This window comes from Sminthopsis crassicaudata, chromosome 6 (assembly GCF_048593235.1).
Source record: "Sminthopsis crassicaudata isolate SCR6 chromosome 6, ASM4859323v1, whole genome shotgun sequence".
Lineage (NCBI taxonomy): Eukaryota > Metazoa > Chordata > Mammalia > Dasyuromorphia > Dasyuridae > Sminthopsis > Sminthopsis crassicaudata.
The window spans coordinates 197,343,677-197,357,693 of NC_133622.1; positions in this window are offsets into that span (position 1 = coordinate 197,343,677).

The window sequence follows — 14,017 nt, forward strand, 5'->3', positions numbered from 1 at the left end:
GTAGAAAAGTTTATAGGTAGAAAAGATATTTATAGGAAAAAAAAAGTGATTTATAGTTAGAAAAGAGATTTATATGAAAAAAGCGATACATAGGTAGAAAAGAGATATATATAGTTAAAAAAGTGATTTAGGAGAAGAAACGAGATTTATAGGTAGAAAAGAGATTTATAGGCAGAAGAGAATGAATAGCTGCCTTAAATTATACATAGATAATGAAGGAGTCAATGGAGGGTTAGGTAAATCAGTAAATAAATTACTGGAGAGAGAGATCCATTTGGGCCCTCATCAGCATGATACCAAGGGCTGCTGTCATAGATTGAGACTGCCTTCACGTCAGTATTAAACTATTATATTTTATTCTTCAATATTATAGAAGCTAAAATGGTTGCTTTCTATCTGGCTTGGGAAATTGTTGACTTCTCTTTCTTCCCCTCTTCCCCCACGCCCCCCCAAAATTGCATTTTGTGGATGGTTATTCTAGTAGATCAATTGGACACATATCTTTCACTTATGCTGTAACATTTTACCTTTTCAGGCATCCTATAAGCCACTGCTGAAGCAGAGGAGATACTGAACCAGTTGTGACCAGATGCTGGCGATATTGAACGCATCTTAAGCCTCGGGATCGACTTAAAACGGGATTTAACCTGTTCATGAAGGTAAAGCATCTACATAGAGATAATGTACCTGCAGCTTCCCTCCTGCAGTCAGTGTTAATAGGAGATCAAGGTAGGGCCTGGTTGCTGACTAGCCCTATATATATATACTAGAAGTACAAATAATCTGGGAAATAGAGAGCCTACACTTAAAAGCAAACAAACAAACAAAAGCAAATTCTTTTAGTTCGGAAACTCTTTTCTTTTTCCTCATCCTATGGCTGGTTCCCAGAAAAAAGATGACTTGCTCATATTAGAGGTTTCATAAATGCTTGTTAAATTCAATTACATATAGATGAAGACTTTTTCTAAAATTATAGGCAGCTGGCTGGTTCAGTGGATAACACTGTTGGACCTCCCTTGAATCAGCAACTGATTTCAAACACCAGCTGTAGGACTCTGGGCAAGTCACTTAATCTGTGTTTGCCTCAATTTCCTCCTCTGTAAATTGGGAATGATACAATCATGTTTGCTCCACAGAGGATAAGGCTCTGAGAACTATTTGTTTTCAAGTAGAGTCACAGCATCGTGGATTTTGAGCTGGCAGCAATATTTCAGGGTTTCTACTTCCAAATTTTACAAAGAAAGTCACTGAGACACAAGGAGGTTTAGTATAGTTAATATATTGTTCAAGCGCATACAAGTTGTAAGTGGCAGAGACAAGATTCAAACAGATCCTGTTAATACTATCGTGTTACCTCTAAGTGTTCATTATATATGGGTGTATGGGTGTCCATATATGTGTGTGTATATTTCCATACTCCAATCTTCTAACCTATAACTAAACATATTTACTCTTAAAAAAAAAAAAAGGTGGTGGGATGGGGTAGGGGAAAGACACTGTAATAAAGTAACATTAAACAAGTGGTATTTTGCTCTGCTGTTTATTTCTTACTTTCATGACTTTATATTATCACTTTAAACTCCCTGAGCCTCAATTTCCTCACATGTTAAATGAGATAGTTGAGCTCCATGACCACTAGGAAACTACATTTCCAGTTCTAAAATTGTGATTCCACAGTGAAAATCTAGCAACATTGTGTCCTAATGTAAGATCTGTATTTGATCATTAATGAGTCATATATTTTCTCTTGGATTTTATATAGTTCATTTGTAGCAACATTAACCTGGCATTCCCTTCTGAGGGCTGACCCCATCCTTGTTGTGGTGACTGTTAGAGGTGGGCCGCCCTCATCCCGGTGACCATCCACTCCAGATCCTCTTTGTGGTTGGTGGGGTGACGATATCAGAAGCCAAAATGTTGAAAGATCTCGTTTCTTCCCTGAAGCCTGGAACACAGGTACCGAACCCGAAATAACAGGACATGCATCTCCCTGGCCCAAGGATGGGAGAGTCTGGCTGTTCCCACAAGACTTGGTCTGAGCCTTAGGGGTAGCATTTGAGGAGATGATCTATAGAATTCGGGAGATGGTGAAGCACTGTGTAAAGGTCAGATAATTCTCTTACTACTACTATTATTACTTGTACTCTTACCCCTATTATTATTACTACTATTTCTACTATTACTCCTCTTCCTACTCCTATTAGTATTACTCCTATGATTACTACTATTACTCTTCCACCAACTACTACAATTACTGCCACTCTTATTACTGTTATTATTCCTTGTAGATCTCTTCCTCCTGCTACTAGTACTATCATTGCTCCTATTCCTATTCATACTCCTTTTACTACCACTACTACTATTATTTCTACTACCACTTTTATTATTACTATTACTACTACTACTACTCCTCCTACTCCTACTCCTACTCCTACTATAGTGTAACTCCTATTCCTATCATCATTACTGTTGCTATTACTACTACTTCTACTACTATTATTCCTACTCCTATTCCTGTTACTACTCATACTACTCCTACTTCTTCTACTCCTCCACCTCCTACTACTAAAACTACTCCTTGGTCCCTACTATTACTATAATTACTACTAGCACTACCACTAGTACTACTACTACCACTACTACTACTACTACTACTACTACTACTACTACTACTACTACTACTATTGCTACTCTTACTTCTATTACTATTATTACTCCTACTGTGAGTACTGTTAAATTTTTCTAGTGCCATGACCAATTTCTTCTCCTAGAAGGGAGCCGACAACTTAACTATTACAACACCAGAAAGGGTGAAAGTGAGATTGTACAGCTGATAGAGGGCAGGGGCTTCAAGGCAGGAAGACTTAGAGTTCCAATTTTTCTTCCAAAACTTACTATATATTTTGACCTTAAACAAGTCATTTTACATCTGCTCTCAGTTTGCTCAATAGTGAAACGTTGTTTACAATAATCTCTATTGCCTAAGTTGTTGTGAGAGTCAAATGAGATTATAATTATAAAATAGTACAAATGCCAGCAAGTTATCATTATTTTTTATTGATTTTTGATTATAGCACATTTTTTTTGACAGTACACTGGCATATTTTTCTTTACAACATTATCCCTTGTACTCCTTTCTGTTCTGAATTATTCCCGTACTTCCCCACTAGGCCCTCCCATAGACGGCAGGCATTGCCATACATATTTAAATATCTTATAGTATATTCTTGGTACAATATATATGTGCAGAACCAAATTTTATTGTTGTTGTTATTGCAAAGGAAGAATTGTATTCGGAAGGTAAAAATAATCTGTGAAGAAAAATAAAAAGCAAACAAACAAAATGCTCTCACTTTACATATCCCAGTGTTCAGGTTCTGGGTGTAGCTGATTCTCTCCATCATTGATCAAGTGGACTTGTATTAGCTATTGTCTATGTTGAAGATATCCACTTCCATTCGAACACAACCTCATACAGTATCATTGTTGAAGTGTATAATGATCTCCTAGTTCTGCTCGTTTGACTCAGCATCAGTTGATGTAAGTCTCTCCAAGCCTCTCTGTTTTCCTCCTGTTGGTCATTTCTTACAGAACAAGAATATTGCATAACATTCTTATACCATAATTTACCCAACCATTCTCCAATTGATGGACATCCGTTCATTGTCCAGTTTCTAGCCACTACGAAAAGTGCTGCCACAAACATTTTGGCACATACAAGTCATTTTCCCTTCTTTAGGATTTCTTTGGGATATAAGCCCCGTAGTAGCACTGCTAGGTCAACGGATTGGCAGATTTTGATAACTTTTGGGGCATAATTCCAGATTGCTCTGCAGAATGGTTGGATTCTTTCACAACTCCACCAGCAAGGCATCATTTTCCCAATTTTCTCACAGCCCCTCCAACATTCATCATTGTTTTTTCCTGTCATCTTAACGAATGTGACAGGTGTGTAGTGGTATCTCACACTTGTGATTTGGAACTTGTGAGTGGAAATAGTTTTAATTTCATCATCTGAAAATTGTCCATATCCTTTCACCCTTTTTCAATTTGAGAATGGCTTGTTTTCTTATAAATTAGCATCAATTCTCTCTATATCTTGGAAGTGAGGCCTTTCTCAGAACCTTTAACTGTAAAAATGTTTTCCCAATTGGTTACTTCCCTTCTAATCTTCCTGGCATTAGTTTTCCCCCCCCTGTGATAACTTTTTAATTTGATGTAACCTAAATTTTCTATTTTGTGATCAATAATGATCTCTAGGTCTCCTTTGGTCACATAATCCTTCCTCCTCCACAAGTCTGAGATGTAAACTATCCTATGTTCCTCTAATTTATTTATGACCTCGTTCTTTATGCCTAAATCATGGACCCATTTTGATCTTAAGTGTGGGTCCATGCCTAGTTTCTCCCATACTAATTTCCAGTTTTTCCAGCAGTTTTTGTCAAATAATGAATTCTTATGCCAAAAGTTGGGATCTCTGGGTTTGTCAAACACTAGATTGCTATTTTTATTCACTATCTTGCCCTGTGAACCTATGCTACTCCACTGAACAACTAGTCTATTTCTTAAGCAATACCAAATGGTTTTGGTGACTGTTGCTTTATAATATAGTTCTATATCAGGTACAGCTAGACAGCTAGACCACCTTCCTTTTTTTTTTCATTACTTACCTTGAAATTCTTGAACTTCTGTTGTTCCATATGAATTCTGTTGTTATTTTTTCTAGGTCTTTAAAAAAGTTCCTTGGGAGTCAGATTGGTATAGCACTGAATAAATAGATTAGTTTAGGGAGTATTGTCATCTTCATTATATTCTCTCGGCCTATCCAAAAGCATTGAACATCTTTCTAATTATTTAAATCTGACTTCATTTTTCTGGCAAGTGTTTCGTAATTTTGCTCCTGACTTTCCTTTGTTAGATATATTCCCAAATATTTTGTACTATCGACAGTTATTTTGAATGGAATTTCTCTTTGTGTCTCTTGCTGTTGGATTGTGTTGCTAATGTATAAAAATGCTGAGGATTTCTGTGGATTTATTTTGTATCCTGCAATTTTGCTAAAGTTCTGAATTGTTTATAATAGCTTTTTTAGCAGAGTCTTTGGGGTTCTCTAAGTATACCATAATGTCATCTGCAAAGATTGATAGTTTTATTTCCTCATTTCCTACTCTTAATTTTTGAATCTCTTTCTCGGCTCTTTTTGCCGAGGCTAGCGTTTGTAGTACTATATTGAATAGTAATGGTGATAGTGGGAAACCTTGTTTCACTCCTTATCTTACAGGGAAAAGTTCCTAAGATATTTGCTGACGGTTTTAAATATAGGTTCCTTATCATTTTAAGGAATAGTTCATTTATTCCTATACTCTCAAGTCTTTTTTTGTAGGAATGGATGTTGGATTTGATCAAATGCTTTTTCTGCATCTATTGAGAAGATCATATGGTTTTTAGTAATTTGATTATTAATATGGACAATTATACTAATAGTTTTCCCAATATTAAACCAACCCAGCACTGCAGGTATAAATCCTGCTTGATCGTAGTGTATTATCCTGGGGATGATTCTCTGAAGTCTTTTTGCTAATATCTTATTTAAGATTTTAGCATCAATATTCAAGAAGGAAAATGGTCTTTAGTTTTCTTTCTCTGTTTACAATCTACCTGGTTTTAGGTATCAGTACCATGTCTGGGGCATAAAAGGAATTTGGTAGGCCTCCTTCAATTCATTTTTTTTTTCAAATAGTTTATATAGTATTAGAGTTAGTTGTTCTTTAAATGTTTGGTAGAATTCATATGTCAATCCATCTCTTCCTGAGGATTTTTTCTTAGGGTGTTGGTTAATAAATTGTTCTATTTCTTTTTCCGAAATGGGACTATTTAGACTTCTTACTTCTTCCTCTGTTAATCTGCGCAAGTTATATTTCCTCCACAAGTCTGAGAGATAAACTATCCTTTGTTCCTCTAATTTATTTATGATCTCATTCTTTATTCCTAACTCATGGACCCATTTTGATCTTTTCTCCCTATTTGCTGTTAAGTGTGGGTCCATGCCTAGTTTCTACCATAATAATTTCCAGTTTTCCCAGCAGTTTCTGTCAAATAATGAATACGTATTCCAAAATCTGGGATCTTTGGGTTTGTCAAAAACTAGATTGCTATTTTTATTCAATATCTTGCCCTGTGAAGCTAACCTATTCCACTGATCAACTAGTCTATTTATTAGCCAACACCCAATGGTTTTGGTGACTGCTGCTTTATAATATACTTTAGATCAGGTACAGCTAGGCTACCTTCATTTGATTATTTTTTTTTCTCATTACTTCCCTTGCAATTCTCAACCTTTTCTTCTTTCCTATGAATGTTGTTGTTATTTTTTCTAGGTCATTAAAATAGTTTCTGATTGGTGTAGCACTAAATAAATAGATTAATTTAGAGAGGATTGTCATCTCGATAATATTCGCTCTGCTTATCCAAGAGCACTGAATGTCTTTCCAATTATTTAAATCTGACTTCATTTTTGTGGCAAGTGTTTTGTAATTTTTCTCATATAATTCCTGACTATTCTTTGGTAGATGGATTCCCAAATACTTTATACTCTCAACATTTGTTTGGAATGGAATTTCTCTTTGTATCTCTTGCTGTTGGATTGTGTTGGTAATATGTAAAAATGCTGAGGATTTAGGTGGATTTATTTTGTATCTTGAAACTTTGCTAAAGTTCTGAATTAATTCTAATAGCTTTTTAGCAGAGTCTTAGGGGTTCTCTAAGTATACCATCATGTCATCTGCAAAGAGTGATAGTTTGATTTCCTCATTAGCTACTCTAATTCCTGGAATCTCTCTGGGCTCTTATTGCCCAGGCTAGCATTTCTAATACAATATGGAATAGTAATGGTGATAGTGAGCAACCGTTGTTTCACTCCTTATCTTACTGGGAAAGGTTCCAGTGTATCACCATTACATATGATGTTTACTGACAGTTTTAAATATATAATCATGATTTTAAGGAATAGTCCATTTATTCCTGTACTCTCAAAGGTTTGTAGTAGGAATGGATGTTGGATTTTATGAAATGCTTTTTCTTCATCTATTGAGATGATCATATGGTTTTTGTTAATTTGGTTATTGATATAGTTGATTATACAAATAGTGTTCCTAATATTGAACCAGCCCTGCATTCCTGGTATAAATCCCACTTGGCCATAGTTTATCATCCTGGGGAGGGTTTTCTGTAGTCTTTTGGATAATATTTTATTTAAGATTTTAGCATCATTAGGGAGATTGGTCTATAATTTTGTTTCTCTGTTTTCAGCCTACCTGGTTTAGGTATCAGTACCATGTCTGTGTCATAAAAGGAATTTGGTAGGACTCCTTCAATCCCTATTTTTTCAAATAGTTTCTATAACATTGGAGTTGTTTTTTAAATTTTTGGTAGAATTCACATGTAAATCCATCTGGTGCTGGGGATTATTTTTTCTTAGGGAGTTGGTTAATAGCTTCTTCTATTGCTTTTTCTGAAATGGGACTATTCAGACTATTTCCTTCTTCCTCTGTTAGTCTGGGCAAGCTTATTTTTGAAGGTATTCTTCCACTTCATTTAAGTTATCGAATTTATTGCCGTAAAGTTGGGCAAAGTAGCTCCTAACTATTGTTCTAATTTCCTCTTCATTAGGGGTGAGTTCTCCCTTTTCATTTTTAAGACTAACAATTTTTGTTTCAAATACAGACAACTACAGGCACACAGTAGTAGACAGAGTCTAAAGTCGAGTCCTGACTTCTTTTAATCATCTTTTCTTTCTTAACTTTTTTGGATCATGGACTTTTTTGACTTACTGCTGAATGCCTCTTCTAGGAATAGACGTTTTTAAATGCTTAAAACAAAGGAACAGGATAACGAGGGAATCACGATTACTGAAATACTGTTTTAAAATGTTTTTTTCTCAATAGTATTTTATTTTTTCCAAATACAGGTAAAGACAGTTTTCGACATTCATTATTAAAATTAGTTTTGAAAATAAACGTGATATATCCCAGGTTGAGAACCTGTGCACTAGGAACTTGGAATTTTCCCCCTCTCTCCACTCCTGGAAATGTCTCCATTCTTTATGAGGACACTCTGTTCCAAGCTGAAGTTGCTCTGAATTCCTTGGGAAACTGAAGGAGGAATAGACCTGGCTGAGTCTCCCCAGGCCTACTCCTTGGTTACTTGAACTGTGGTTCTGTGAGGAACCCATACAGAACTATCAGCCTCCACCTTGGAGCTGGTGAAGAACCAGTTCTATTTCTGTGGGCAATGCCAGAGGCACTTGTTGCTTCTCTGTTGCCAATTACTTCTTTAAAAGCCTGGGTGTATTTATTAATACAGACAGAATAATTTCTCATAGATCCACCGAATGCACTCCCTGGGATGTAAGGCACACACAGACAAACAAAGGGAGGCCTTGCATCCCACAGCACCAAGCTCTAATCCCTCTTAGTCTGCAAACTCAAAAATTCCATTACTCAGGACAATCATGAAGCATAGAAGAATGGTCAATAATTGTAGGGAGTCACTCTGGCACCCTTTAAGGAGGGTATCTGCAAACAGCTTAGAGCCCCTTCCTCAACCTGGAAGGCTCTAAATCTTACCCATGCTCACTGATCAGAGAAGGAGCTCCCCGGCTGCCGGGATACTAGCATGGGAAGGCGCTGAGTGCTTTTCCTTCATTGTGCATTGCTTACCAGGAGATGTAGCCGCTCCAGTGTTCATGGCACACTCTTGGGCTTCACGGGGCAGAGACAGGTTACTGAGGGGAGGGGTAAGTTGGAGGTCTGAGCCAGTGAGGCAATGGTAATGTTCTTGGGTTTTAGTCACCAAGCATTCATCAAATGCCCAGTGCAGCAGACAGATCCCAGGCCTGAAGCCAGATGTGGCCTCAGGCTCACTGGCCTTGTCACCAAGGGAGAGGGGGCCCAGCTAGCTCATTTTTGAAAGGGGGAAAAAAAGAATACCTCCACTTCCAGGTTTGAGAGGAGGATCCAATTGGGATACATGCAAAGTTTAGCAGACATCCTGGCCTGTTCCTAGCCTTGGATTTAAATTGGTTGGATTTATTCAGGGAACTCGGCTGCTTGACGATTGGAACACATCGTTTTATTTCATTGAAAAGGGTCTTTACCCTACAATTTCTCAAAGCAAATGCTTCTGTTTAATGTGAGCTTCAATCTCTTCCCCCAGTTGTTGCAACATTAGATTTATTGGTGTATTAAGCAGATGTTGTTCTCAGGGCATGTTGCTCGTGACCTCTTCCAGACTTACTATCCTATGGATCTAACATGATAACCTTGGCCTAAGATTGGATGTGTCTTGTACAGACAACCCTGGCCTAATTAACAAAAGGATCCAAGATCTGCAGTGTTCAAATTGTCCAAGATGAAAGGTACCTGATGAAGAGGTCCGGGGACATAAACTTGGCCCTAGGCTCCATCCCAAGAGCAATATGTGGGCTTAGCTCCCTTTCCCGCTGGCTGCTTCTACTCATGTCCCCAGATTCTGGTCCCTGTGTCTTTTGTGACTGTATCATTCCTTTGGTAGTCCACCTCATCCATCAGGCCTTAGACTACTCAATAAGCAAAGCACAATTAAACAAGGAGCAAACATATATTACATATACTTACTAGGGGTCAGATATTACACTAGACCCTGGAGACATAAAGATAAAAACAAAATGGTCTTGCCCTCAAAGTTTATATATTATTGCGGAAAATGATGTCAACAAAAAAAAAGTAGGAAGAAAATCTCTGCATAAGCAAGATAATTGCATAAATATTTTTATATACATTGGATTTATCCTATATTTTCACATATATAACATGTAATAACTGGTCATCTAGGGAAGGAGGTGGAAGGAAGGAGGGGGAATGTTGGAACATGAGGTTTCGCAAGGCTCAGTGTTGTAAACTTGCCCCTTCATATGTTTTCTACATAAAGAGGTTTCCTAAAAATATTGTTAAAAGAAAACTTCCGCATAAAGCCTGAGCACAATCCTCATCAGATGAGCAGTTGACTTGCTTACCTTGGCCATGGAGACCTCATTGTGTCATGCCCATTGTGACACGCCTGAGAACACCCAAGGTTTTCTGACTTAAAGGTGATGTTCTCTCCCCAACCACCCAGTTGGATCCTGACAGCAAAGGGAGTAGTACGTGAATAGAAGAATGGATGAGTGGACTAATAGACTGATAGACTAGATACATAGATTATTGGTGATGAATGGATGGGATAGAGAAGATAAACAAATAGATTGAATAGATACACTTAATGCATAGTTAAAAAGATAATGATGGATAGATAAGTGAAAAGATAGATTTATAGTAGAAAAGTTTATAGGTAGAAAAGTGATTTATAGGTAGAAAAGAAATTTTTAGATTAAAAAAAGGGATTTAGAAGTAGAAAAGAGATTTATAGGCAGAAGAGAATGAATAGCTGGATTAAAATATACATACACCCCCCCAAAATATTGCAGTTTGTGGATGGTTTTTCCAGTATATGAAATGGACACATATCTTTCACTTATGCTGTAACATTTTACCTTTTCAGGCAACCTATAAGCCAATACTGAAGCAAAGGATATACTGAAGTCAGAGTGACCAGATTCTGGCGATATTGCTACGATCTACTTAAAATGGGATTTAGATTGTTGTTGGGGAGTTTTGATCTACACTTTGGAGTTTATTGCACTGGTGGGGGGAAGGGAAGAGATGATGTTTCTGAGTTTGATTGTTGGGGAGTTTTGATATCTATACTTTGGAGTTTATTGTACTGGTGGGCAGAAGGGGAGAGATGATGTTTCTGAGTTTGATGTGGTTTTAAAAATAAAAAATGTTTTTTTTTTTTTTTCTGTTTCCAAAAGTGTCAAGTTGTCATTCTTTCAGCTCCCACATGATTAGTGATATTTCCCAGTTTCTTCTGTACTATCTGGTGATTACATTTGCCAGCTCGTTAATCCTAAAGAAATACTTCTTGGCAAACTTATTGGGTAAACTACCTTTTTCCCTTATTTCCAGCTAGCCCATACTGCTGATGGGTAAAGCTATGGGCTAAGCTGGCTATCCTATCTGGGTTTGGGAATAAGAGAGGCAGGCAGATTTGTTCTTCTTTGAGATTGTGAAAAAACTGTAAGTAGGACCTTTGCCATCAGAGGCTGGGGACCATCTGAAAGTCTGGGAACAAAGAGGTAGTGGGGGTTAACAAGCAGCAGGGCTATTGTGTTCTAGCCAGAGAAGTTCCAGAGAAGCTCGGAACTGGCCCTGCTGAAGTCTTTTGGATCTTCCTGGAGGAGCAGAGCAGCCATTCTCCACCAGGAGGGCAATTCAGAATGACAAGGGACTGGCTTAGAGATTTGCATCCAGGTGCTTCCCCTCAGCTCTAGGGGAAGGCTGAGCCAGAAAATAATTGGTGTCCCCACAGGCTTGTGCTAGAGCCCCCCATTCCCCCTTTGAAGTTTCTTCTGCCTGACTTGTGCTCATTATAATCTATATAAGTGAAATGTCAAACTTCTGTTTCTGAAAATAACCTTTCTACAGAAGCTGGGAACCTAAATCCCCTGGATGAAGAAGAGGGATAGTAAGAGTGCTAGAAAAGCAAATGGGTGCTCTGGAGACAGCAAGATTGGAGATGGGAAAACCCCATCTGATTTGATTCCATAGATAGTGGCAAACGTCAGGTTAGCCACAAAGGATGTTTGCACTGATTGATAAAGCTGGAACAATACCTCTTGGGAATTGATGTACAGGCCCTGGCAAGAAAATGAAACCAAACTAACTCCCAAGCAGGATGCAGCCTTAATTGGCTGAAGGACCCCAGAAGACCCTGGACAAGCCAGTCAAGCCGGCTTCCAGAGCTAGTCCTTAGCTTGGCCTTGGGAATCCTCCCAGGGGGTGGAAGAGGAGGAGGTCTGGATTGCTCTCTGACAGCACCTTCTCATCCTCCATCTTGGGCTTTCCACTTCTGGGCTTGGGCTTGGAGGGTCTCATCTACAGAAAACCACCTTCTTGAGGGCAAGAACTGTTGGAGTTTTTCCTTGGTAGCTCTGCCATTTTCCCACTTCGAATCACTTCCGATTTACCAATATTTATTAAGGAAACAAGCATTTATTAAACTTTATTAAACTCTTTTGTACTAAGCACTGTGCTAAGCACTTTACACATATTCTCTCCTTAACATCACTGGGAGGTAGGTGCTAACTGAGGCAACAGGTCAGCAAAATAGAGGCGAGATTGAAACAGATCTTGTCTTGTACAGACAACCCTGGCCTAATTAACAAGGGGATTCTAGATCTGCAGCGTTCAATGGGGTGTTTTCCAAATTCTACATGATGAAAGGTACCTGATGAAGCGGTCTGGGGCCTTAACCGTGGCCCTAGCTCCTTCTGCTTTTCAGCCAAACCCTAGGCTCCATCCCAAGAGCAATATGTGGGCTTGGCTCCCTTTCCCGCTGGTGCTTCTACTCATGTCCCCAGTTTCTGGTCCCTGTGTCTTTTGTGACCATATCATTCATCTGGTAGCTCACCTCATCCATCTTCCTTAGACTACTCAATCAGCAAAGCTCAATTAAACAAGGAGCAAACATACATTACATACTTACTAGGGGTCATATATTTCACTAGACCCTGGAGACATAAAGGTAAAAACAAAATGGTCTTGCCCGCAAAGTTTATATTCTATTGGGGAAAATGATGTCAACAAAAAGAACTAGGAAGAAAATCTATGCATAAGCAAACTAATTGTACAAATATTTTTACATACATTGGATTAAGCATATATTTTCACATATTTAACATGTAATTACCTGTCATCTAGGGGAAGAGGTGGAAGGAAAGAGGGGAAAAGTTGGAAGAGAAGGTTTTGCAAGGGTCAGTGTTAAAAACTTACCCCTTCATATGTTTTGTAAATAAAAAGCTTTCCTCAAATAATTTTTTAAAAGAAAAAACTCCATAATACCATGTAGCGTGTTGTCGTCTCCAGAAGCTGCTGGATCACTCTCTGGGAAGAGATCTGCTGTGTCTACTCACATCTCTCAGACAGATTCTTCTTCCTGTAGTGAACTGTTGTCTCCAGGTAGTTGCTGTTAACTCTTGTCCAGAGAAGTGACTCCCCTTCCTGCAGAGAGCTGCATCAAGCCAGACTTAGTGCAGAGTCTTCTCCTTGAATCCTGGCTCTGAATCTCTTCCAGCTCTTATCCTTCTCCAGGCAGACTGACTTTCCAGGCCCACTGTTGCCTCTTTTATCCTCCCAGAGAAAGAGCATGGCATAATGCAAGGGCTTCTGGGAAGAACCACTTTAGCCAATGAGCTTGCTCCTTCTATCAAGGCATCCTGAGTTCTCACCTTGTAATTGTCTAGACAACCTGAATTCTCACCTTGTCACTGTCCAGACAACGTGAGTTCTCACCTAGTAATCCTAACATCTCCCCCTTTCTTTTGATTTAGAACATAGGACAGTCATGACCTTGAAATCTAAAGCCATCAATATGGGAAGTATTACAGATAATTACATAAATTACATAAGCACATAGTAACATTGTAACATAACACATGCTAGAAGTATATAACATAATCAAATAATCATAAATTGAAAATTTATAAATGTCCATAAATCCATTGTCCATTAGTCTCATCTTGTGTGAGGAAGTCCAATGATTCCTGCTGGTTTTAAACTTCTTTAACAGTCTTTTTATTAGCCATGCTCTTTCGGTGTAAGATGTTTCTTAGATCTTCTCCTTTATTTTGAGGTCTTTCTCTTTTTCTGTCTCTCTCTGATGGACAAGGCGAATATGACTCGTTGGCACCCATCTGATTCCTTCTCCTGCTGAAGAAATACAAGCAAACCCTCTCCCCCAGGCAGTTAACCTACCTGGTCCCTTCCATTCACCACTTTCTGGATCTCTCCACATCACCTGGCGATTATCTAAGGACAGTGGAGCTGCTCGCACTGGACACTGCCCTTCTGGTGGGTTATAAAACCTGTCTGCCGGAGCCAGT